This window comes from Marmota monax, unplaced genomic scaffold, assembly GCF_021218885.2.
Source record: "Marmota monax isolate L192 unplaced genomic scaffold, Marmota_monax_Labrador192_F-V1.1 WCK01_AAM20220418_F8-fsc00048, whole genome shotgun sequence".
NCBI classification, from domain to species: domain Eukaryota; kingdom Metazoa; phylum Chordata; class Mammalia; order Rodentia; family Sciuridae; genus Marmota; species Marmota monax.
Window position 1 is genome coordinate 677987 of NW_026694895.1, and position 23454 is coordinate 701440.

General features: G+C 41.8%; 1 long non-coding RNA gene across 1 annotated transcript in view; it reads right to left on the reverse strand.

Moving 5' to 3' along the window:
- Positions 1 to 10687: 10687 nt before the first annotated feature.
- Positions 10688 to 23454, reverse strand: part of LOC124080827 (uncharacterized) — a 30373-nt gene continuing 17606 nt past the window's right edge. Inside the window, exon 3 of the long non-coding RNA XR_006847863.2 lies at positions 10688 to 11018. This is a non-coding gene — a long non-coding RNA (uncharacterized LOC124080827). The remainder of the gene's footprint in view (positions 11019 to 23454) is intronic.

The window sequence follows — 23454 nt, forward strand, 5'->3', positions numbered from 1 at the left end:
GGCCCAGCGGCCTGCTGAGGGGCAGAGCCGCCCCCCACCCCTCGCGCCTGCCAGGTAGGGGAACTGTGACCACGGACAGAAAAGGCCCAGTGGCCCGCGGCGGGACAGAGCTTCCAATCACTCCTGCAAGGTAGGCGGGCCTGCGACCCACCTGCAGAAGAGGAGCAGCGACCTGCTGAGAGGCAGAGCCGCCCCCTCCCCCTGCACCTGCAAGGTAGAAGGAACTGTGACCACGCACAGAGCAGGCCCAGCGGCCTGCTGAGGGGCAGAGCCACCCACCACCCCCCGCCCCTGCCAGGTGACCACCGACAGAAAAGGCCCAGTGGCCCGCGGCGGGACAGAGCTTCCAATCACTCCTGCAAGGTAGGCGGGCCTGCGACCCACTGGCAGAAGAGGAGCAGCGGCCTGCTGAGAGGCAGAGCCGCCCCCTCCCCCTGCACCGGCAAGGTAGAGGGAACTGTGACCACGCACAGAGCAGGCCCAGCGGCCTGCTGAGGGGCAGAGCCACCCCCCACCCCCCGCGCCTGCCAGGTAGGTGGAACTGTGACCACCGACAGAAAAAGGCCAAGTGGCCCGCGGCAGGACAGAGCTTCCAATCACTCCTGCAAGGTAGGCGGGCCTGCGACCCACTGGCAGAAGAGGAGCAGCGGCCTGCTGGGAGGCAGAGCCGCCCCCTCCCCCTGCACCGGCAAGGTAGAGGGAACTGTGACCACGCACAGAGCAGGCCCAGGGGCCTGCTGGGGGGCAGAGCCGCCCCCCACCCCCCGCGCCTGCCAGGTAGGTGGAACTGTGACCACCATCAGAACAGGCCAGACCTGCAACCGAGAGACAGAACAGGCCCAGTGGCCTGAGGAAGGGTAGAGCCGCACCCCCTCCCCCCCGCACCTGCAAGGTAGGCGGACCTGCGACCCACTGGCAGTACAGCCCCAGAGGCCTGCAGAGGGGCAGTGCCGCTGCCTGCACCTGCAAAGTAGACAGAACTGTGACCACCCACAGAAGAAGCCTAGCGGCCCGCAGTGGGACAGAGCCGCCGCCCGCGCCTGCGAGGGAGACTTTGCAACTATACAAGACCAATATAAATATATAGGGGGAAAATTCAATAACACAAGAGTTTCACTAAGTAGAAAGGAACGCAAACAGTATGAAGAGACAAGGAAAGAAAGGACCACAAGCAATGCAGGTCAACTCAACATTAGAAGAGGTAATAGCTGCAGCAGATGGAATGTCAGATAAAGAATTCAGGATATACATGCTTCAGATGATCTGGAGTCTCAAGGAAGACATCAGACAGCAAAATCAGACAATGAAAGATCACTTCAACAATGAATTACATAAACAAATCCAAGAAGCAAAAGATCAACTACACAGGGAAATAGAGGTTATAAAAAACAAACAAACAGAAATCCTAGAAATGCAGGAAGCAATAAGCCAGCTTAAAAACTCAATTGAGAATACTACCAGCAGAGTAGAACACTTAGAAGACAGAACATCAGACAATGAAGATAAAGTATTTCAACTTGAAAAGAACATAGACAGCTCAGCAAGACTGTTAAGAAACCATGAGCAGAACATCCAAGAAATATGGGATAACATCAAGAGACCAAATTTAAGAGTCATTGGGATACAGGAAGGGACAGAGTTTCAAACCAAAGGATTGAGCAATCTATTCAATGAAATAATACGAGAAAACTTCCCAGACTTAAAGAATGAGACAGAACCCCAAATCCTAGAAGCCTACAGGACACCGAATGTGCAAAATCATAAGAGACCCACACCTAGACACATTATAATGAAGATGCCCAACATACAGAATAAGGAGAGAATTTTAAAAGCTACAAGAGAAAGGAAGCAGATCACATTTAGGGGTAAGCCAATCAGGATAACAGCTGATCTTTCAACACAGACTCTGAAAGCTAGAAGATCCTGGAATAACATATTTCGAACACTGAAAGAAAATGGGTTCCAACCAAGAATTGTGTTTCCAGCGAAATTAAGCTTCAGGATGGAAGATGAAATTAAAACCTTCCACGATAAACAAAAGTTAAAAGAATTTGCAGCTAGAAAACCATCTCTTCAAAACATCCTGGGCAAAACATTACAGGAAGAGGAAATGGAAAATAACAATGAAAACCAACAGTGGGAGGTAGGACACTAAAGGGGGGAAAATAATCAAAGAGGAAAACAAACCATGTTTAGTAACATAAATAAACAAATATGGCTGGAAGAACAACCCATATCTCAATAATAACCCTAAATGTTAATGGCTTAAACTCACCAATCAAGAGACACAGGCTAGTAGAATGGGTCACAAAACAAGACCCAACAATATGCTGCCTACAGGAGACGCATTTGATAGGAAAAGACATACATAGGCTGAAGGTGAAAGGTTGGGAAAAATCATATCACTCATATGGACTTCGGAAACAAGCAGGAGTATCCATACTCATATCAAATAAAATAGATTTCAAGCCAAAGTTAATCAAAAGGGATAAAGAGGGATACTACATACTGCTCAAGGGAACCATACACCAACAAGACATAACAATCATAAATATATATGCCCCAAACAATGGTGCAGCTATGTTCATCAAACAAACTCTTCTCAAGTTCAAGAGTCTAATAGACCACCATACAATAATCATGGGAGACTTCAACACACCTCTATCACCACTGGACAGATCTTCCAAACAAAAGTTGAATAAGGAAACTATAGATCTCAATAACACAATTAATAACCTAGACTTAATTGACATATATAGAGTATACCACCCAACATCAAGCAGTTACACTTTTTTCTCAGCAGCACATGGATCCTTCTCAAAAATAGATCATATATTATGTCACAGGGAAACTCTTAGACAATATAAAGGAGTAGAGATAATACCATGCATCCTATCTGATCATAATGGAATGGAACTGAAAATCAACGATAAAAGAAGGAAGGGAAAAGAATACATCACTTGGAGAATGAACAATAGGTTACTGAATGATCAATGGGTTATAGAAGACATCAAGGAAGAAATTAAAAAATTCTTAGAGATTAATGAAAACACAGACACAACATATCGGAATCTATGGGACACATTGAAAGCAGTTCTAAGAGGAAAATTCATTGCTTGGAGTTCATTCCTTAAAAAAAGAAAAAACCAACAAATAAATGATCTCATACTTCATCTCAAAATCCTAGAAAAAGAAGAGCAAAACAACAGCAAAAGAAGTAGAAGGCAAGAAATAATTAAAATCAGAGCTGAAATTAATGAAATCGAAACAAAAGAAACAATTGAAAAAATTGACAAAACTAAAAGTTGGTTCTTTGAAAAAATAAACAAAATCGACAGACCCTTAGCCACGCTAGCGAAGAGAAGAAGAGAGAGAACTCAAATTACTAACATACGGGATGAAAGAGGCAATATCACAACAGACACTTCAGAAATACAGAAGATAATCAAAAATTATTTTGAATCCTTATACTCCAATAAATTAGAAGATAGTGAAGGCATAGATAAATTTCTTAAGTCATATGATCTGCCCAGATTGAGTCAGGAGGATATAGACAACCTAAACAGACCAATATCAATTGAGGAAATAGAAGAAACCATCAAAAGACTACCAACTAAGAAAAGCCCAGGACCAGATGGGTATACAGCAGAGTTTTACAAAACCTTTAAAGAGGAACTAATACCAATACTTTTCAAGCTACTTCGGGAAATAGAAAAAGAGGGAGAACTTCCAAATTCATTCTACGAGGCCAACATCACCCTGATACCTAAACCAGACAAAGACACTTCAAAGAAAGAAAACTACAGACCAATATCTCTAATGAACCTAGATGCAAAAATCCTCAATAAAATTCTGGCCACTCGGATACAAAAACTTATCAAAAAAATTGTGCACCATGATCAAGTAGGATTCATCCCTGGGATGCAAGGCTGGTTCAATATACGGAAATCAATAAATGTTATTCACCACATCAATAGACTTAAAAATAAGAATCATATGATCATCTCGATAGATGCGGAAAAAGCATTTGACAAAGTACAGCATCCCTTTATGTTCAAAACTCTAGAAAAACTAGGGATAACAGGAACATACCTCAATATTGTAAAAGCAATCTATGCTAAGCCTCAGGCTAGCATCATTCTGAATGGAGAAAAATTGAAAGCATTCCCTCTAAAATCTGGAACAAGACAGGGATGCCCTCTCTCTCCACTTCTGTTCAACATAGTTCTCGAAACACTGGCCAGAGCAATTAGACAGACGAAAGAAATTAAAGGCATCAAAATAGGAAAAGAAGAACTTAAATTATCACTATTTGCAGATGACATGATTCTATACCTAGCAGACCCAAAAGGGTCTACAAAGAAACTATTAGAGCTAATAAATGAATTCAGCAAAGTGGCAGGATATAAAATCAACACGCATAAATCAAAGGCATTCCTGTATATCAGCGACAAATCCTCTGAAATGGAAATGAGGACAACCACTCCATTCACAATATCTTCAAAAAAAATAAAATACTTGGGAATCAACCTAACAAAAGAGGTGAAAGACTTATACAATGAAAACTACAGAACCCTAAAGAGAGAAATAGAAGAAGATCTTAGAAGATGGAAAAATATACCCTGTTCATGGATAGGCAGAACTAACATCATCAAAATGGCGATATTACCAAAAGTTCTCTACAGGTTTAATGCAATGCCAATCAAAATCCCAACGGCATTTCTTGTAGAAATAGAGAAAGCAATCATGAAATTCATATGGAAAAACAAAAGGCCCAGAATAGCAAAAACAATGCTAAGCAGGAAGGGTGAATCAGGTGGTATAGCGATACCAGACTTCAAACTATACTACAGAGCAATAGTAACAAAAACAGCATGGTACTGGTACCAAAACAGGCGGGTGGACCAATGGTACAGAATAGAGGACACAGAAACCAATCCACAAAACTACAACTACCTTATATTTGATAAAGGGGCTAAAAGCATGCAATGGAGGAAGGATAGCATCTTCAACAAATGGTGCTGGGAAAACTGGAAATCCATATGCAACAAAATGAAACTGAATCCCTTTCTCTCGCCATGCACAAAAGTGAATTCAAAATGGATCAAGGAGCTTGATATCAAATCAGAGACACGCCGTCTGATAGAAGAAAAAGTTGGCTACGATCTACATACTGTGGGGTCGGGCTCCAAATTCCTCAATAGGACACCCATAGCACAAAAGTTAATAACTAGAATCAACAAATGGGACTTACTCAAACTAAAAAGTTTTTTCTCAGCAAAAGAAACAATAAGAGAGGTAAATAGAGAGCCTACATCCTGGGAACAAATCTTTACTCCTCACACTTCAGATAGAGCCCTAATATCCAGAGTATACAAAGAACTCAAAAAATTAGACAATAAGAGAACAAACAACCCAATCAACAAATGGGCCAAGGACCTGAACAGACACTTCTCAGAGGAGGACATACAATCAATCAACAAGTACATGAAAAAATGCTCACCATCTCTAGCAGTCAGAGAAATGCAAATCAAAACCACCCTAAGATACCATCTCACTCCAGTTAGATTGGCAGCCATTATGAAGTCAAACAACAACAAGTGCTGGCGAGGATGTGGGGAAAAGGGTACACTTGTACATTGCTGGTGGGACTGCAAATTGGTGCAGCCAATTTGGAAAGCAGTATGGAGATTTCTTGGAAAGCTGGGAATGGAGCCACCATTTGACCCAGCTATTCCCCTTCTTGGTCTATTCCCTAAAGACCTAAAAAGAGCATGCTACAGGGACACTGCTACATCTATGTTCATAGCAGCACAATTCACAATAGCTAGACTGTGGAACCAACCTAGATGCCCTTCAATGGATGAATGGATAAAAAAAATGTGGCATTTATACACAATGGAGTATTACTCTGCATTAAAAAATGACAAAATCATAGAATTTACAGGGAAATGGATGGCATTAGAGCAGATTATGCTAAGTGAAGCTAGCCAATCCCTAAAAAACAAATGCCAAATGTCTTCTTTGATATAAGGAGAGTAACTAAGAACAGAGTAGGGTCGAAGAGCAGGAGAAGAAGATTAACATTAAACAGGGATGAGAGGTGGGAGGGAAAGGGAGAGAGAAGGGAAAATGCATGGAAATGGAAGGAGACCCTCAGAGTTATACAAAAGTACATACAAGAGGAAGTGAGGGGAAGGGGAAAAATAATATAAGGGGGACAAACGAATGTCAGTAGAGGGAGCAGAGAGAGAAGAGGGGAGGGGAGGGGAGGGGAGGGGAGGGGAGGGAGGGGAGGGGAGGGGGGATAGTAGAGGATAGGAAAGGCAGCAGAATACAACAGACACTAGTATGGCAATATGTAAATCAATGGATGTGTAACTGATGTGATTCTGCAATCTGTATATGGGGTAAAAATGGGAGCTCATAACCCACTTGAATCAAATTGTGAAATATGATATATCAAGAACTATGTAATGTTTTGAACAGCCAACAATAAAAAAATTAAAAAAAAAAAAAAAAGAAATATGATATGTCAAGAGCTTTATAATGTTTTGAACAACTAATAATAATAATAATAATAAAATAAAATATGAAGGCCTGAAAAAAAAAAAAAAAATAGGAAATTTTCCTAGCCCCAGACAGACTTCAGTCCAAGCTAGTGCTTTTGGTGGGGATTGCCACTTTCTTTATAAGAACTACAGAAGACCTTGGGGTCTCCTTGACTGTTTGTCTGGTACCTGTCAGTGTGAAGCAAAACGCATTTGAAAATGTGAAAATTTGTGTCCCCTTCAACAGTTCACCATTCTTCGATTCATTCAATGAATATTTATCTTCTGCCCACAGGGACAGGAAACTGACGTGTTGAGAACTTAAAAGTAACTGGTCTTATCTTCCTTTGCCTTTCCATAAACATTTATATTCACAGCATCAGTATCACAATCTATAGTTGATTGATTTGGAAGTTGTGTGCTTCCCTGAGCCTGGCTCACACCAGCTTAGGAACAGATAAGAACCAGCAAAGTTTCTGCTCAGAGTCTTTACATAAAATAGTACATTGGCTGCGTTTTGTGCTAGAAAAGAACTTTCTTTACATGGAACACAGTAGGCCAACACTAATGTACTGATAATGAGTGCTGATGACAGAGCTCTGTATTGAGGTCAACTACAAGATCGCACTTGGACTGAGCAGGATCCTGTGCTGGGATCCACTAATGTCTACCAAACACAGGAGGTAAAGTCGTGGTGAATGGACAGAATTTACCAACTGTGATCTTCAGGCTCAAGTGGAAAGAGACCTTAAACTTGTACCTTAAAAAAGAAAACTGCAAAATATAAAATGTAACTCATGTAACAGAATGTGTGACACTGAATCTTGAAGAGTCACTTAAGAAACTCACTAAGCATTTTTTCTAATCCTTCTGTAATGATAATGCATCTAATTTCATAATTCAAGAAGAATGTTGGGGTTTTGTTTTTTAATTAATCACTTCTACTCTGCATGCTTGTGAACCCAGTTTCTTTCAGGGTCTAGTTCAAGACCATCTATTGCCTAAGTGACATATATCAGAGCAGTGACAGCATCTCTACATGCTAGTTGATGATTGACTAACAACGTAACGCAACCCTGGTCCTTCAGAATCCATGAATGTAGGTTTAAAGTGAAAATCAACTTTCTACCCAGCCCCTGTTTAGTTGGCTAATAGGTGTTTTTTCAGAGGAAAACCAGCTTCAGTGCTTTTATATTTGAACAACTGCTTCTAATGTAAAATAAGAGCATCTCTGGACTGTCTAGAAAAATCACATGCTGGTTTTTACATAGCATTAAAAGGTTTGTCAGATCAAGTATCATAGACCTACGGATTAAATGCCTTTGGCTGTAAGAAACCCATAATTCTTCATAGCAGTGCCCTGATTGGCCATCTAGGTCACAGGCCCATGCCTATGGAAGCTGCTTCCTAGGTAAGGACAGAGCTGGGCAGTGCCCTGTGGCAGAGGAACAGACATAATGGATTGCTGTCTGGTGCCTCTCAATCTCTTCCTTGTCAGTTACCATGCATTTTCAGCCTGAGTTTGTAAGACTGCCTTCCTCAAATTCTTGAGCACACAACAAATCTGCTTTTTTTTTTTCTGGAAGGAAATGGACTGGCATTGCCCTTCCTGCTCTCCTCCTTAGCAGCCCCACCACCTGAGGCCCTTCTGTCAGTCCCATCCCCTCTGAAGTCTTGAATGCTAAACTGGTTTGAAAAAGAGCACACTCTTGATCATCCAGCCAGGCTCCCCACACATCTTAGAACTTAGTGACACCTGCTGGCCAGCTCCTTCTCTTGAAAGCATCTGAGCCAGAGCCTTTGCTCTGCATGAGACAGATGGAGCCAGAGGTTGACTTCTGCACTGGGATAGGAATGAACAATTTTGCCTGCCCTGCTGAGTGCTGTGACAACAGACCTTCTCCTCCAGAGAGCAGGCTTGAGATCCCCCAGTATCAAAGACCAAGATCCTGGAGCTACAAATACAGCACATCTCAAGGCTAGAAGGTTGGAATTGGTGATCATGGTCGGACTCTTCCTGGAGACACTGAGCATAAAGCTGGGCTTAGAAAGCTCTCATTTCAAAATCTAATACCTTATCCTAAGCTGTGGTCCCAGAGCGAGGATATGCTGCCCAATAGGTCAGTGTCATCCCAGGGCAAGTCCCCTTTACACTGTTTGCTCTCTCAAGTCAAAATATTTGGTTGCCTTTTGCTGCTCCTCCTACCCTAATGCTTTCAGGGCAGCACATTCCTATCAAGAGATTGGAATGAACCAATAGATTAATTTATTGCTTCCTGGTGAAACTGCATTTTTAAAGAGAACCTCAAGGCACCATTTATGTTAGTGAACCTATCTTAATGATAGCACTTAATTCTAAGAATATCCTAATGTGGAAGCTACTTCCAAATGGGGGAGCTTCTAGGGGCCCTCTAATTATAACATATGAAGCAGTTGTCTGCAGGCAGGTCTTATAGGAGCAAGTTGGTCACTGCTGCCACCTTGCCCAAGGAATCAACCTGAATGGAGAGCAATTGCAGATCAGCCCACTCCCCAGCTTCCTCTCCCTCTCCAGGAAAGAGGAGACATGCTGGCTGGCTGCTCTTAGGCTCAACTGAAGGATTCTTTACAGAGAGGCTGTTCTTGATCACTTTCTGCCTGAACCACGGGAGTCATAAGAGGATCCCTGAGTTCCATCTCAGTTTTCTTCCCAAGGAGTCCAGGATAAATGTAGAAAGGCAGAATAGGCCAGTGTGAGAGTTCTCAGGAGGCTGAGGCTGAGGCAGAGCAGGCCTACTACCAGTGGCTTGAGGAGAAAAGGCTGCCCAGTCCAGCATGGACCTACACCCTCCCTGCAGGAACATAGCCTGCCCAGGCCAATCCAAAAGTTAAATGCCTTCATTTCAGGCATGAAATACTGACCTCAAAGGTCCCCCCACCCATAGGCCTCCTCCAGTCTCCAAAATGCTTCAGGCCAGAATTTAGAGAGAGCTCTGAAATTTGACTTCTAATAGCTGGGTGTTGCCTACACTTGCCCTTCTAAATGACCTCTGGCCTCCTGGGGGTAATTATATAGTGAGCCTTAAGGGCTTAGGCCTGGGTAGGCTGATATTGGCAAATACCAAAAAGAATGTTCTATTTTCCTTAAAAACCTATTAGGGCTAGAGCCTGCCGTGATGAAAGAGGTCAGGAAAATTCCATGATCTTAACTTGCTACTCTAACATTCTGCCTCTCTGAGACCCTGCACAAAGAAAGTTGTGCTGCCTGTCAAATATCAAGGGCATTGGGGAGGGCTGGGGATATAGCTCAGTTGGTAGAGTGCTTACCTCACATGCACAAGGCCCTGGGTTTCGATCCCCAACACCAATGAATAAAATAAAGCAGATTCTAGAAAAAAATTATTTAGTAGGATATTTTTATCAGTTGTATCATCAAGAAAACTAAAATCATGGTTAAAATATATAAAAACATCTACTCTGATAATATTGAAGAAATAATGAAATTAAAACTTTTTTTAAAGGGCACTGCTATTAAGCAACTCAAACCCTAGTAGAGAATTTACTCCAATAGCCTAGAATTCAAGGATTTCCAGAATCTGTCCCTTATTGGGCTCTCCAATATCTACAAGCCCTTTCCTCTCACACCCTCCTCCCTAGTGGAGGCATGCTGTTTATTCTAGCATCATTCTATGTTCACAGTGCTCCCCACACCCCGACTGCAGCCCTGGAATATTACTCTCCACTAATCTCAGGCCTGCTCTACCCAGGTGCCACCTCCTAAGGAGGCCTTGGAGTCTGCCACCTCCTTTTCCACCCGCAGTTCTCAATGGCCCCCCACTCTATGTCATAAACTTTCTCAGACTGATGCTAATATTTTTGTATGCTTTCTTAGAAAGCCAGTATTTTCCTCAACCAAGTTTAAATGAAACCAAAAGGATCTTATCTTGGGCATTCTTTCTTTTGGAAGAAAGACCCTCAAAGGCAGGTGCTTTGTTGCAAGCCTATTTATATCCCAAATTCAAACTCAGAGCCTTTCATGATAAGTTGGCCCTTGGAGGAGATCCCTAGATTGCCTCCCTGAAAGATGTCCACCCAGATTCTCCATGAACATTTCTGGTGACAGGATACGCATGACCACAACCCAGCCCACTCCAATGTTAAATAGCCTTAAATTTTATTATGTTATCATCTTTGCAAATCCCAAATTATCCATATCAGCTCCCAATTCTGCATTACAAGCAACTTCTAGCCCTCAATTTAACAGAGTATTCTCTTCTCCAAACCAGAGATTCTATGTTCTTTTGCTTGTTCTTCATTTATTTCAGTTTCCGGATCCTGTGCCATGCTGGCAGCTCTCTCCTGAGCACTTTCTGGTTTCCAGCACCTTTCTTGAAAGGCCGATCAGGACTGACGCAATACCCAGCTGTGTGAGGATGTGCACAGGGAAGCACTTGGTGACGATCTTGATCATGACTGGATTCCAACCATCTGTGCTTGAAATGAGAGGAAAGCACTTTTCAAGGAAGGAAAGAGCATATTTTACCCAAGCAAAGGATTCCAGTTTCAAAGAAACCAGATGTGGAGGAATTGGAATCCCTAAGATTGTGGCAGACATGAAATCTGCTTCCTTGGTTTTATGTCATAGCCCTCTGGTGGTAGTTGTGATTTGACCAAGTCCTACAAAGAAGTCGTGTAACTGATTAGCCACTTTCAACTGTCACCAACCAGAAAGATAACTAGATATGGTTGGAGAAGGAAGTGTGCCAGAGCCACCAGCCCTAAGCTGATGCTGAGCACCTCTGCAGACCCTCGTTAAAACCTAGCTACACAACTCACAATAGCCAAACCATGGAGCCAGCCTAGCTGTCCATCAAAGGATGAATGGATAAAAAAAAAATTGTGGTCTACAAATGGAATTTGATTTAGCTGTAAAGAAAAATGAAATTATGGCTTTTGCAGAAAAATGGATGGAACTAGAGACCATCATGTTAAGCAAAATAAGTCAGACTCAGAAGATCAAGGGTCATACATTTTCTGTCATATGCAGAAACTAGAGAGGAAAAAGGAAAAGAAATGTGAGGGTAGATCTCCTAAAAAATCAAAGGGATATCAGTAGAGGAAAGGGACAAAGGGTGGGAGGTGGAAGGGAGGAGGGAATTTCTGGGGAATGATATTGGCTATATTGTTATATTGTTACAAATACGTAACAACAAATCCCTTCCATATGTATAACTGCAATGTACCAATAACAAAATGTGGGGAAAAGTAAAACAGAGCGGAGTCCACCAAGTCACCTCAGTGCCCCACATCTCAGGTCCTCTGGCTTAGCTCTCCTCATCCACCTCTAAACCCACTCTAGCACTTCAAAAAGTGTAAATTTCCTGTAAAGGAACAAGGTAAGAGAACAGATTCTTCACAATTAAGAAGAAGCCACCTAGTGACGTAGCCCCATCTCTCAGCCACAGCCATTAACTCAGGGAAAGAAACCATATGAGTGGTGATGAGGGATGAAGAAAAGATGAACAGACACACATAGAGAGAAGAAGGTGGGGCCAGGTGGGTCGCCAACCTCAGATGGAGTTTGACCTAGAGCTAGCTCAGCAAGTTTATTATAAAGATTTCATCAAAAGGTTATTTGTGAGAAAGTTTCAACAAAGGACGCAATCTGAAGGATGTGGGACCAGCGAGACATTAGGGTCATCTTGTTTTGCTTACAATTTTCTATGCTCGGGAGCTGGTGTCTGAGCTCATGTCTGAGCTCAAGGTCTCAACTGATACAGCTGTGCGCCTTTGCATGTAGCATCCTCCGGCCTGCGTCACCATAGCAACTGGACAGTCTAGACCTGCAATTTTGCACCGAAAGTTACCAGCACAAATGCAGCCATGAGGCAATCAGAAAGACCATGATTCAAATCACTGCTCTCCATAACCAAGAACAGATAATATACTTTCCTGAGGTCCCTCCACATCCCCAGGCATTCTTGGCATGGATGTAGGGCTCTGGAGGCCAGATTCTTCTTTGGTTCTTGAGGACCTTTCATGTAGCCCTATGACCATAAGTGTCTACAAAAATATAAAACTAGCAGTGGTTGAATAATTTCAGGATAATGAACCTTTCCTAAACAGTATTTTGTTGTTTTTGTTTTTTCCCAAAGGAACTTGGATTGACCTAGAATATGAGAAACTTCATGAAAGCTTGAATAAAATCTATATTTATATCTTCATCTATTTTTATTTCTATGTCTCTCTCCCTTCTGGGAAATCACTTTGAAGAAAAACAAAAATCTCACCTGTAGGTAAGGAGGTCTCAATTTACACCTATTTTCTGAAGTAAGTGTTAATAGTACTTCTTTTGTCCTGAATGAGATCCCAATTTGGATAATAAATTATACAGTCACTCACTTAGTGTGGGGAGTAGACTACCCTCTGTAATTCTAAAGCTTTCTCAAAGCATTCAGCACACTGGCCATTCAGCAAGATTCCTGTGAGACTGATATCTACATGGCAGCCAGATGGAAATCAAAGGCACAGTAGTTGGGAATTAAATCAGTACAGCTAATTATCTAAAATGATATTAAAATGTCTAAGATTCTGCAAAGTTGACTACTAGTCAACACAACATCTGCTTCAAAGGAAACATTACATTTTAAGAAATCGGTTTTTCTTTTTAAATCTAAATATGAGAAACTCAATTAGTTGAGTTGATCTAAGATCAGTGTATTAAATTTAGTATTAGTTTAAATTGAATATTTAATTTTATGTCTGTAAAAATTTATTATTTTTCAGTTGAATTGTTCAGACTTATAATGAAGGCTCCTTTAAGGGAGGGTTCATTTCCTATTGACCACCCTGTGAGAGAGCATATGGTGCCAATGAGGAGCCTGTCTATACAGGGGGCACAGCTGCAGGGAGCTCTGGGCTGGTGAGGCTAGGATCAGAACTCCAACCCCTGGGCAAACCGGTAGCGCTTCTCCCTCTCAGAGGACAGGTTGACCACCTGCATGATGCTGACCAATGAGCATGATGTGAGAGAGAGTGGACATGGGCCTGCAAACCCACTCCACTCTTCAAAAATCACTCTGTGGGTTAGAAATCTCATCTTCAAACATGAAGTTCATCACGCAAGACAAAAACAAGCAAACACAAACATTGAAACCCTCTCTACCTTTCTCCATTCCTGGCTCTAAGAGTTGACTGCAGTAGTGAAAGTCAATCAATCCATGTCAGTGAGACATGTGCCCCAAAGATAAGGTATTTATCACATTCAGCATGGGATCTGATTTTACTTTAGAGGGTCATTAAATAAGCTGCTGGCCTTTGTGTGGTATACTGCATTCTATATTAAACACAGTCCAGCAGTGTCATGGCAGTTGGCAAGTGGACAGCACATGCCCCCAGAGCCATGGATAATGCAATGGGAAAAGATTCTTCCACAGGGGACCACCTGGTGATTATCCCTACTCCTCACCATATAGGAATCTCCTCCAAATACCTAACAGCATAGAGGAGGTTGTTGTGGGATACCGACCCAAGGACGTACTTGTCCTTGCTTAGGCAATGTCAGCCTGCTCTCTCCCAAGCACTCGTTTGATCACCCCATTGTGAGTTGCACTGAACATAGAACAACCAATGAACAGCTGTCCCTCAAAACATCCAGAGCTTGAGGCCCATGCCCTGGCCTCCTGCTGTCCTACTTTCTCCCCAAGAGCTGAAGACACATTTCTAGAAAGCAGTCTGCACAGAAAGGGCAGTGCCCCAGCAGTACACAAACAACCCCCAAACGTTGCTGATGAGAGAACAGACAAGAAGAAAAAACATCCCAGGAGTCTTTCCTATACTCTCCAAACTTCTAAGAGACAAGGCCCTCAGCTCTCTTGTCATTGTTCTTGACAGGAGGTTCCCCCTCCCACCATTTCCTATGCTGAGAGAACAATGGGGAACAGGAGGACCGCCTCATCTCCTTGCATGCCCTTGTGGCCCCTTTGCCTCTTTCGATAATGTTCATGTGTTTTCTGGGGATTTTCTTCCAGATGAAGCTAAAATGAGAGGGTAAGATATGAGGCCAACCTTTCCATTTGCCCTTGGGAAATGAGGCTGTGATTTTTATTCTTCCATTCCCCCTTCTACTAACCTCAGGCAAATTGTCCCTGCATTCAAACAAGTCAGGGGGCTGACTCAGTGTGAGGCTCTGGCCAGGGTTTGTCTTGGCACTAATGTGCTCAGATATAGACACACATGGCCCAAAGCCCACTAAGTGACAAGCAACCCTGTCCCTTGTACTCTCCACTGGCCTGAGGCGTTTTGCAGCCTATTCCTGTGAGATGGTGCCCTTGGCCTCACCATAATCCCAACCACTAGCTGCTCCAGTCTTGAGGTTGCAGACTCACAGTGAACCTGTCGACTTTACCTCCCAGAAGTGAAGGCATGCTGTAGTGAGTCCTCGAGGCATCCCTGCTCTCAGCCCACTTAGCTTCCCTCACCTGTAGATGCCCCCCAGGGCAATTAAGGTGATCCCCCTGATCTAACTGGGAAGAAATGCTCAACCTGCACCAGCCAAGCCACAGCTCTGCCGCCGTCATTTTTGGTTCATGACTGCTCTTGTGTTTATCCAGAACTTTGGTTTCCTCTCTCTTTTTCATTTTCTGGTCCTGACTGCAGACCAAATAATAAAAGGAAATTTTACCAGACACTAGTGCTTTATTTTTAATGACCAAATTGCACTTCTGGCTCTCCAAAAAGCAAACTTTTTGGAATGCTTTTAAGATGCTTTCTTTGAATGACATTTTTCATTTTACAAAGACTACTGCCTTTTCTCAAACAGATTTTTATCTTTTTTCCTGGGATCTAAGGTTGAAATCTCACTAAATTCCTCCATCTAGAGCGTGTCAGTATTTGATTGAAATGTGAGTTTGAAGTCTCTTCTGTTAAATTATTTCCCCTTGCCTCCTTTTAAAATTAATGCACATTTTTAAAACTAATGACTTATTTAATACTGAAAACAAGCTAACCTGATGGTAACCGGCATTCCTCTTCAAATTGATGCAGAAGACCGCCACCTTGTGGCAACTATGAAAAGTGTCGCTAAGATTTTCTTCCCAGGGTTTGGGGTCCTTCTGCTCATTAAATTAAATGTCTTTTAAGATTGTCTCTTCTCATGCAGTTCACATCCCAATCCTGCTCCTCCACAAGTCAACTTTTGGATATTTCCTGGCAGTTTGAGAAAAATGAGGCTATTCCAAGTGGCTTTGGGGGAAAAAGAAACCTTTTTGATCCTTAAACTCAGCTTTAAACAAGAGAAGAAAGAACCCTCCAGGAGCTCTGGCCTTCATTTTACTCAAATTCTGTATACTCTTATTCCTTTATTAAAAAAAATTGTTCTCCAGGGAATGTCTATATCAGTGATCCCAAAGAAAATATTAAAATTGCAGATTTCTGAGATCTTTCCTAAGACCTAAGAATTGGAATGCCTTGAGCATAGGCCCTGGGATTTGCGTTTCAAACAAGTTTCTTGGGTGATTTATCATGTGCATTAAAGAGGGGAGGGGAGGGGAGGGGAGGGGAGGGGGGATAGTAGAGGATGGGAAAGGCAGCAGAACACAACAGACACTAGTATGGCAATATGTAAATCAATGGATGTGTAACTGATGTGATTCTGCAATCTGTATATGGGGTAAAAATGGGAGCTCATAACCCACTTGAATCAAATTGTGAAATATGATATATCAAGAACTATGTAATGTTTTGAACAGCCAACAATAAAAAATTAAAAAAAAAAAGTTCTAACAACTTTACCATTTCCATTTACCAAGGGAAGAAATTAGGCAGAGTTCTAACACATTAAATAGCTTTAACCCCAAGCAGCCTCTCCAGCTCTGGGAGGCAGGGGACATTGCTTAGGCAATGTCAGCCTTCCTAACTGAAGAAGCAACTCTCCAAAGCCCCTGAAACCCAAAGCTTTGCTGTTTGAACTAGCGAGGTTCCATAAAGACTTCTCAACTTTGGTCAGGCTCTCTAACAAGCTGGGGTTGTGGCTCAGTGGTAGCATGCTCACCTAGCATGCATGAGGCACTGGGTTCGATCCTCAGCACCACATAAAAATAAAGAAAATAAAGTCCATCAACAATTTTTAAAAAAATTTTAAAAAGAAGCCATTCTAGGAGCTGGGAATGCAGCTCAATGGTCAAGTACATGTCTATGATGTGCAAAGCCCTGGATTAGATCCCTAACAACATGCTCACACAGACATGCATGCACACACACACACACACACAGTCATCCTCCATCAAAAGAGTGACTGCCTCCCTCTGACCTGCACAGGGAGTGTCAAAAGGTAATTAGAAAAGGAGAAGCCACCCTGCTCCCCAAGCCCTGTCCTCCCCACTCTAGAAGCTCCAGTCTTGTAGTCACTGCTGGCACCCAGGATGCTGCAGGAGGTAGAAGACCAGCTTCCAAGCCTGGGTTCCCACTGGCCAACTATAAGGTCCTCACAGGTGACCAGCTTCTGGCGCCCTTGCTGGAAACAGTAGCAATGAGATGGTCGTGGCTTAGCTTCTTTGCGACCCTAACCTTTGTGGTCTCCTCCTTCTGAGGCCTCAGAGGGAAAAGCAGCTCAGCTCTCCATTAGAAGGATCTTGGGAGTCCCATGTTCCAAGTTTAGAATTAAATCTTTGCTGCTTGGAGTCATTAATTCTTATGGAATGTCACAATGAGAGATGAGATCTTCCCTTAACACCACAAACTTCTACAATGTCGTTTCTCTGTAGTTGAGAGTAAAACAGCATTGGGCTGCAGAACTCCAAATCCTCTCTCAACAACCTCATGACCTCATCATACCCGCCCCCACCCCCGCCACTATTCCTAAAGACTTCAGCTTCCCTGTCATCACAAACTCCCCTCGCCCACCCTGCCCCCAGGCTTCTGATCTGTGGACCCTCTTCCCGCTTGACTACCCATTCTGGAGGGTACTGAGCTTCCAGTAAGGGACCATCTAGATGGTGACTCCACCAAGATCATCATTCTTACCCTTTCAAAGTCACTACCACCAAGTGCCACTCCTCTGTGACTCCATTATTTCCTGTGCGTGCCATGTTCATTTCTTAGCATGTGACATTTCTCTCCTGTTTTCATGCCTGAGCCCTAGATACAACACCTGTGTCTGCCACATAATGAATGTTCAATATGTGTTTACTTGAGTGGTGACACCAGGAAAAGCGGGGGGTGGGGGGGAACAGTGAATGGATAAGTTAAAGAATGAAGGTGGTATAGGCATTCTCTGTATAGAACCTCCACACCTAATTTTGCAGGACCCTGGTCTAAACTCTCTAGACCTCGGAGCACTTGAAGCAAAGCTGGGAATGAAGGCCTGTGCTGGGTAGAGGAAGCAGGGCAGGCTCATAACATTTACTTCTCAGACAGCAGGCCAGTGAAATTGATGTCAGGTTGAGTACCTCTTATCTAAAACGCATGGAGACCAAATGTCTCAGATTTCAGTTTCTTTTCAGATTTTGGAATGTTTACATATTCAGAATGAGATATCTTGGGAATATGACTCAAGTCTGAACACTAAATTTCATATTCACCTTAAACACATAGCCTGAAAGTCATTTTAAGCAGTATTTTTAATGTGCCTGTGTTTTGGCTTTAACCCATCACATGAGGTCAGAGATGGGGTTTTCCACATGTGAAGTCATGTCAGCTCTTAAAACTTCAGATTTCAAATTACCGGATTAGAGACATTCAACCTGCATTAGTTGTAAAATCAAGTTAGTGGGAATCTATCAAATCATAGAAGGTAGGATACTAAAATTAAAATCCTAAGGGAAGGGAAATGATAATGATCTTATGATGTACTTGATACATGTTTCTTCTCTGCCATATTTCTGTCCTCTTTTACTGACAAAAAGCCAAGTGTTGGGCTTTCCTAGTTTGGCCATAATACTGTCCCTAGTCTTGTTTGTTGGTACTATATGGGATTGTAATGCTTCATTGTTGACCAAGAGTCTCCTGGAATCTCTAAAATGAAGTTTCAATATAAGACCAGGAGCCAAAACCAACACAGACACATGCATAATTAGATTGGTTCAGAATTTCAATAGATTTGACATTGACATTTAAAAATCAGGAAACTTCTTTTAAAGTTTTGAGGTCTTGGCTTCTCTTGGAAAAAATTAAAATATATAATGGTGCAAGATCCACATTGCTCCATAGATACCATAGATATCGCTGTTCTTAACCTATTTCTATGGGGACCCTTTGTAAATTTTCTTTGTTAACTGTGTGTGTTTTATTTTTAAAACATATCATGTTGAAAAGATACCATAGGTTTCACTAGACAGTCAAAGATGTCCAGGGCCCAATAAAAGTTAAGAATCACTAGCTGGTAGCCTAATCTCTTTATCCCTTGTTCTTATTATTCTTTACTTTCTCTGGGATCATATATCTACTTCCATTTTCCATTGCACTCATGCTCCTCCTAGAATCCAGATATATTTTCCTGTAATCATGTCACTATCAAAATTTGGAGAAAGTAAAAACAGACCAAAGGGCCTTCCATTAAGCTGCCATGTTGTCCCACTGGTCTCTGGTCCACAGGTGTTGTGTTAATGTCCTTGACACTAGGGAAGCATGGGCCCCCCACTGGCCGGGGTGGTTGTCCAGCTGCAATGGACATTTCCAGGGCCTGCACCTGGAGTTTCCCATCCTGCTCCAGCCAACTTCTCCTGCTCTCTGATGTCATCCTCGGCTGTTCACCCCCTTCTTCCTGGGATAGCAGGAGTTGTGTTTCCTCTCTGCCAAACTGGGACTATCAACACTTAAAGTATCCTGGGGACCTATGGGAAGACAAATTTCTCATTTTTAATGAAGGAGCAGCAAAGCCGGCTCTACCCTGCTGCCTAGGGTTGACTGGAGAGCATACACAGCTGGTCATAATAATGCCCATGCACATAAGGCATGGGGTTGTTTATAGAGCTCTCTCCCTGGAACCCTGCCTAAGAAAGCTTCAGACCAACCTTTCTGAGGAAACAACAGATTAAACCCGCTTTGCAAAGGAGGACCACTGGCGAAGAACAGAGAACTTGACAGTGAGAAGCTGAGACAGACACACAGACCTGGTTTTAGTCCATTCATGCAATCTGAAAATATTAGCTCCTCAAGGGAAGTGACATTTTGGGAACTCCACAGCAAGAATTTAACAAGTGTTGTTTAACAAGTGTTGGTTGGGACATCAGTGTTTTCATAGAGCCAGTCTGGGCCTTTGAAGTAAATCTAGTCTCTACTCAATAGTCACCTTAGCCCTTATACAAATTAGAGAGTGAGAGAGGGAACTTGGATCTCATAAAGAAGCTGGGTTTTGTTTGTTTGTTTGTTTGTTTTTGTGGCAGTAAAAAAAAAATTTAATTATAATACAGCAAAATTGACTTTTTCTTTTGGAATGTAGTTCTGACTTTTAACACAGGAATAGATTTGTGTACGTTCTTTCAGGATTCAGACCCATCGCTCCAAAAAGCTCCTTCATGCTAGCCCTTTGAAAGAGTCTTTGAAATAATTATGTTTGTGTACACCTAAGCCAAAAGCTACAGGGATATTTATAAAATAAATCATGCATTTTCCACATGATATTAAGAGAGAATTTCATGTGTGTGTGTGTGTGTGTGTGTGTGTGTGTGTGTGTGTGTTTAGAGTACTGTATTCCCTTTCACCTTGGAGGACATAAATTGCTGAAAAATAGCCTACACGGGCCCTGGTTGAAGTGTCTTTCAATCCTTTCTTAGAGCGATATGGTGGTTTGACCACTTCAGATTGTGGTGGAAGGCATTTAAGAAAGCTTCTGAGCAATGGAATGATGCCCAAGGAAAGCGATTGGAGGAGGAGGCTCCTTTTCTCTACGTTCTCCCTTCTCCACCAACAGCTGGGGCCTCCCTGCCCTCCCCACCCTCCTCAGCCTGCTCCCTGCTGCAGCCCTGGATCCGCTGATCTGTCTCCTACTTCTCTGATGAGCATGAGAAGAATGGAAATTTCTAGTGACAAAAGGAGACACATCCTTTTCCCTCCATTACAGCTTTACCTAGGAGGGCCCACTTGTACTATCATTCCCTGAACTAAAGGGTGTCTCTCCCCCATCCCCACGAGCTCTCTAACCAGAGATGCCAAGTGCACAACCCACACACACAGGGAGCTGTCACCCCGGCCTGCTGGCCACTCAGCTCACTCCTCCCACTGTGTTGACACCTCTCTCGCCTTCTTCCCTTAGAAAGAATCCAAGGCTGGGAGTTGAGTGAGCAGAGAAAGGAGAAGATAGAAAGGAGCCTCACTCAGTGGATTCCTAGTGAGAAAGATAGAGCGCCCTGTTCTCTGCTCTTTATAAATATCAGAACAGAGGATATTACCAGACTCCAATCGGTCTTAACAAGACACTTGAATTCTGTAAAAAAAAAAAAAATTTAATTCTTACAAATATTTTTGAAAGTAGATATTTCAGGAGACTCACAGAAAGCTGAACTTCTACTCAGTGACTAAAACGAGTGTCCTTTGAATAATGTTTAGGTGGCAGCACTGACAAGGAGCTGTGTACTAAATGCCTTTCATTGACTAGGCTACAGTCTAGTTATTCTATGTGACTTCAGTAGGAAAGAGGAAAAAATAAATAGATGAATCTGTTGTTTTCTCATTCTTTGAACACTGCCAATTGTCATTACATCCAAATGAGGCTTCACATATTGTGTGAAACTGAAGGCCGATCTGTGTATTCATACATATAAATATATTTACTTTATATGTACCTATATATATTTAGCAGACTGCAACTATTTTCAAAGTAAGTAAGCTTACAAAGGAGAAACAAAGAAAGGTAGCAATGAATTGTCTGTTCTTCATTGAAAAATTTACAGGAGTTTGATGTAATCGGAGAATTGTAACTCAGTGATGAAATTTGGCAATAAATGGAAAGCATTTGAGATCTTAATTAGTTTTTGGACTTAAATTTAGTTCTCTATATATGGGAATAAACGCATCCCATAGGCCTACATCAGCTTAAAGGGCTGCATGTCCAGAAACTAACTAGGTATTGGGAGTATGAAAATTTCACAATTTCAACTCACAGATGTACAGAGATTTACATTTTTCTATGTAATTGCTGGCTTTAGTTTCTGAATCTTTATTTTAATGTGGTAGCAGAAAATTTGATTGTACCCATTGGAATAAAACTTTGTTACATATAGAGTCAAAAATCAGTAAGTTTTAGGTAAAATGTCAATTCAAGATCTCTCTCAGTTCCCACTTCCAACCAGGAGAGAGATAAGTACCAGGAACGCATATGTATTGTCCAGAGAGGGGAATTTAATAGCTTAAATATGTTGTTCTATTATTCACAAGGTACTTCTGGGTCACCTTTGTCATAAAAACAGAGAATATTTTTAAAATAAAGTTAGGGCGCACTCCATAAAAGTTTTACAACTCACTTAAAATCATAGAAGAGCTGTATATTTCAAGATGAAGATTTAAGCTCTGGCTATTTAGCAGGGTCTTGGGAGGCAGGAATTGCTGTGTCAACTAATGTTGTGCTCTATATTTCATTACTGCCTTTATGTTTTTTTAAATACTGCAAGAATAAAGTTTATTTAAAATGTCACACTTTGCAGGAAGCACATTATATCCATAGAATATACTAGTACCACTGCCATTACTCTTATTTATTAGGGTAGATTAGTTATGGACCCTCCGCCATAATATCTTGGCTTATTAACATACTGCATACTAAACAGCATAATAGATGGTCTCATAATGAGCCGTTACAAAGTCTAGTCACTCATTCTGGGCTCTCCCTTTGGTTCAGAGAGGGAAATTGAAGAGAATTGGACCTGTGCCTGAAATATCAACCATCTGATTTCAGCTTGTAGGGTGAAAAGAGGAGACCATCTCAACACTTAATTATTGAGAAATCCTCCATCTCCGTGCAGGACTAGCAATCTAAGTTGTCCAAACTACCCCAAGTCCAAATTCCACAGAAAAAAAGAATAGGCTAGGCTAGGCAAGACCAAGACCCATGACATTTGTTTTCTGAATTTGGTTTTCTTTTTAAATAAAATGGTATAAGCACACAAACATCATAGAATTGTACAACCTTATCTAGTTCACAAGAATTATTTTGTGAACTACATAAGGTTGAACAGAAATCTCCTATAAACTTCTGCCCAAGGTAATGCATTCAAGTGACAAATTGATCCCTGCAAAGTACTCAATAAATACCAAAGACACTAAAAGATAGGTCTTCGTGGAAAGACTAAAGAATCTTTTCTCAACTGATAGTAAGAAAAAAAAAGCATTTATAGGGTGAGGGGTGTAGCTCATTGGCAAAGCACTTGTCTGGTATATGCAAGTCCTGGGTTTGATACCCAGTGCTGCAAAACACAAATAAACAAAAAAGTCAGACTTGCTCACCATTGGCATGGTGCTATGGAAAGCAGTGTAAGTGGTTCTTCCAAAAATTAGAAATAGAATCACCACATTATCTAGTAATCCTACTTCTGGATATAGAGTGAAAGGAACTGAAAGCAGAATCTAAAGAGATATTAGCACATCCATGTTTATAGCAGTACTATTCACAATAGTCAAGGGATAGAAACAATGTCCATCAGCAGATGAATGGATAAACACAATGTAGTATATACATACAATGGAATATCATTCAGCCTTTGAAAGATAAAATCCTATTACATACTATAACATGGATGTCTCTTGAGAAGATTTAGTAAAATAAACCAATTGTAAAGAGACAAATATCATATGGTTTCACTTACATGAGACATACAATTATGTATATTTATAACTTGACAATAAATCCTACCTTATAAATCATTATAATGTACCAATTTTAAAATGTAGAAAAAAGAAACAATATATACAAAAACTGAGATCTATAAAGTAG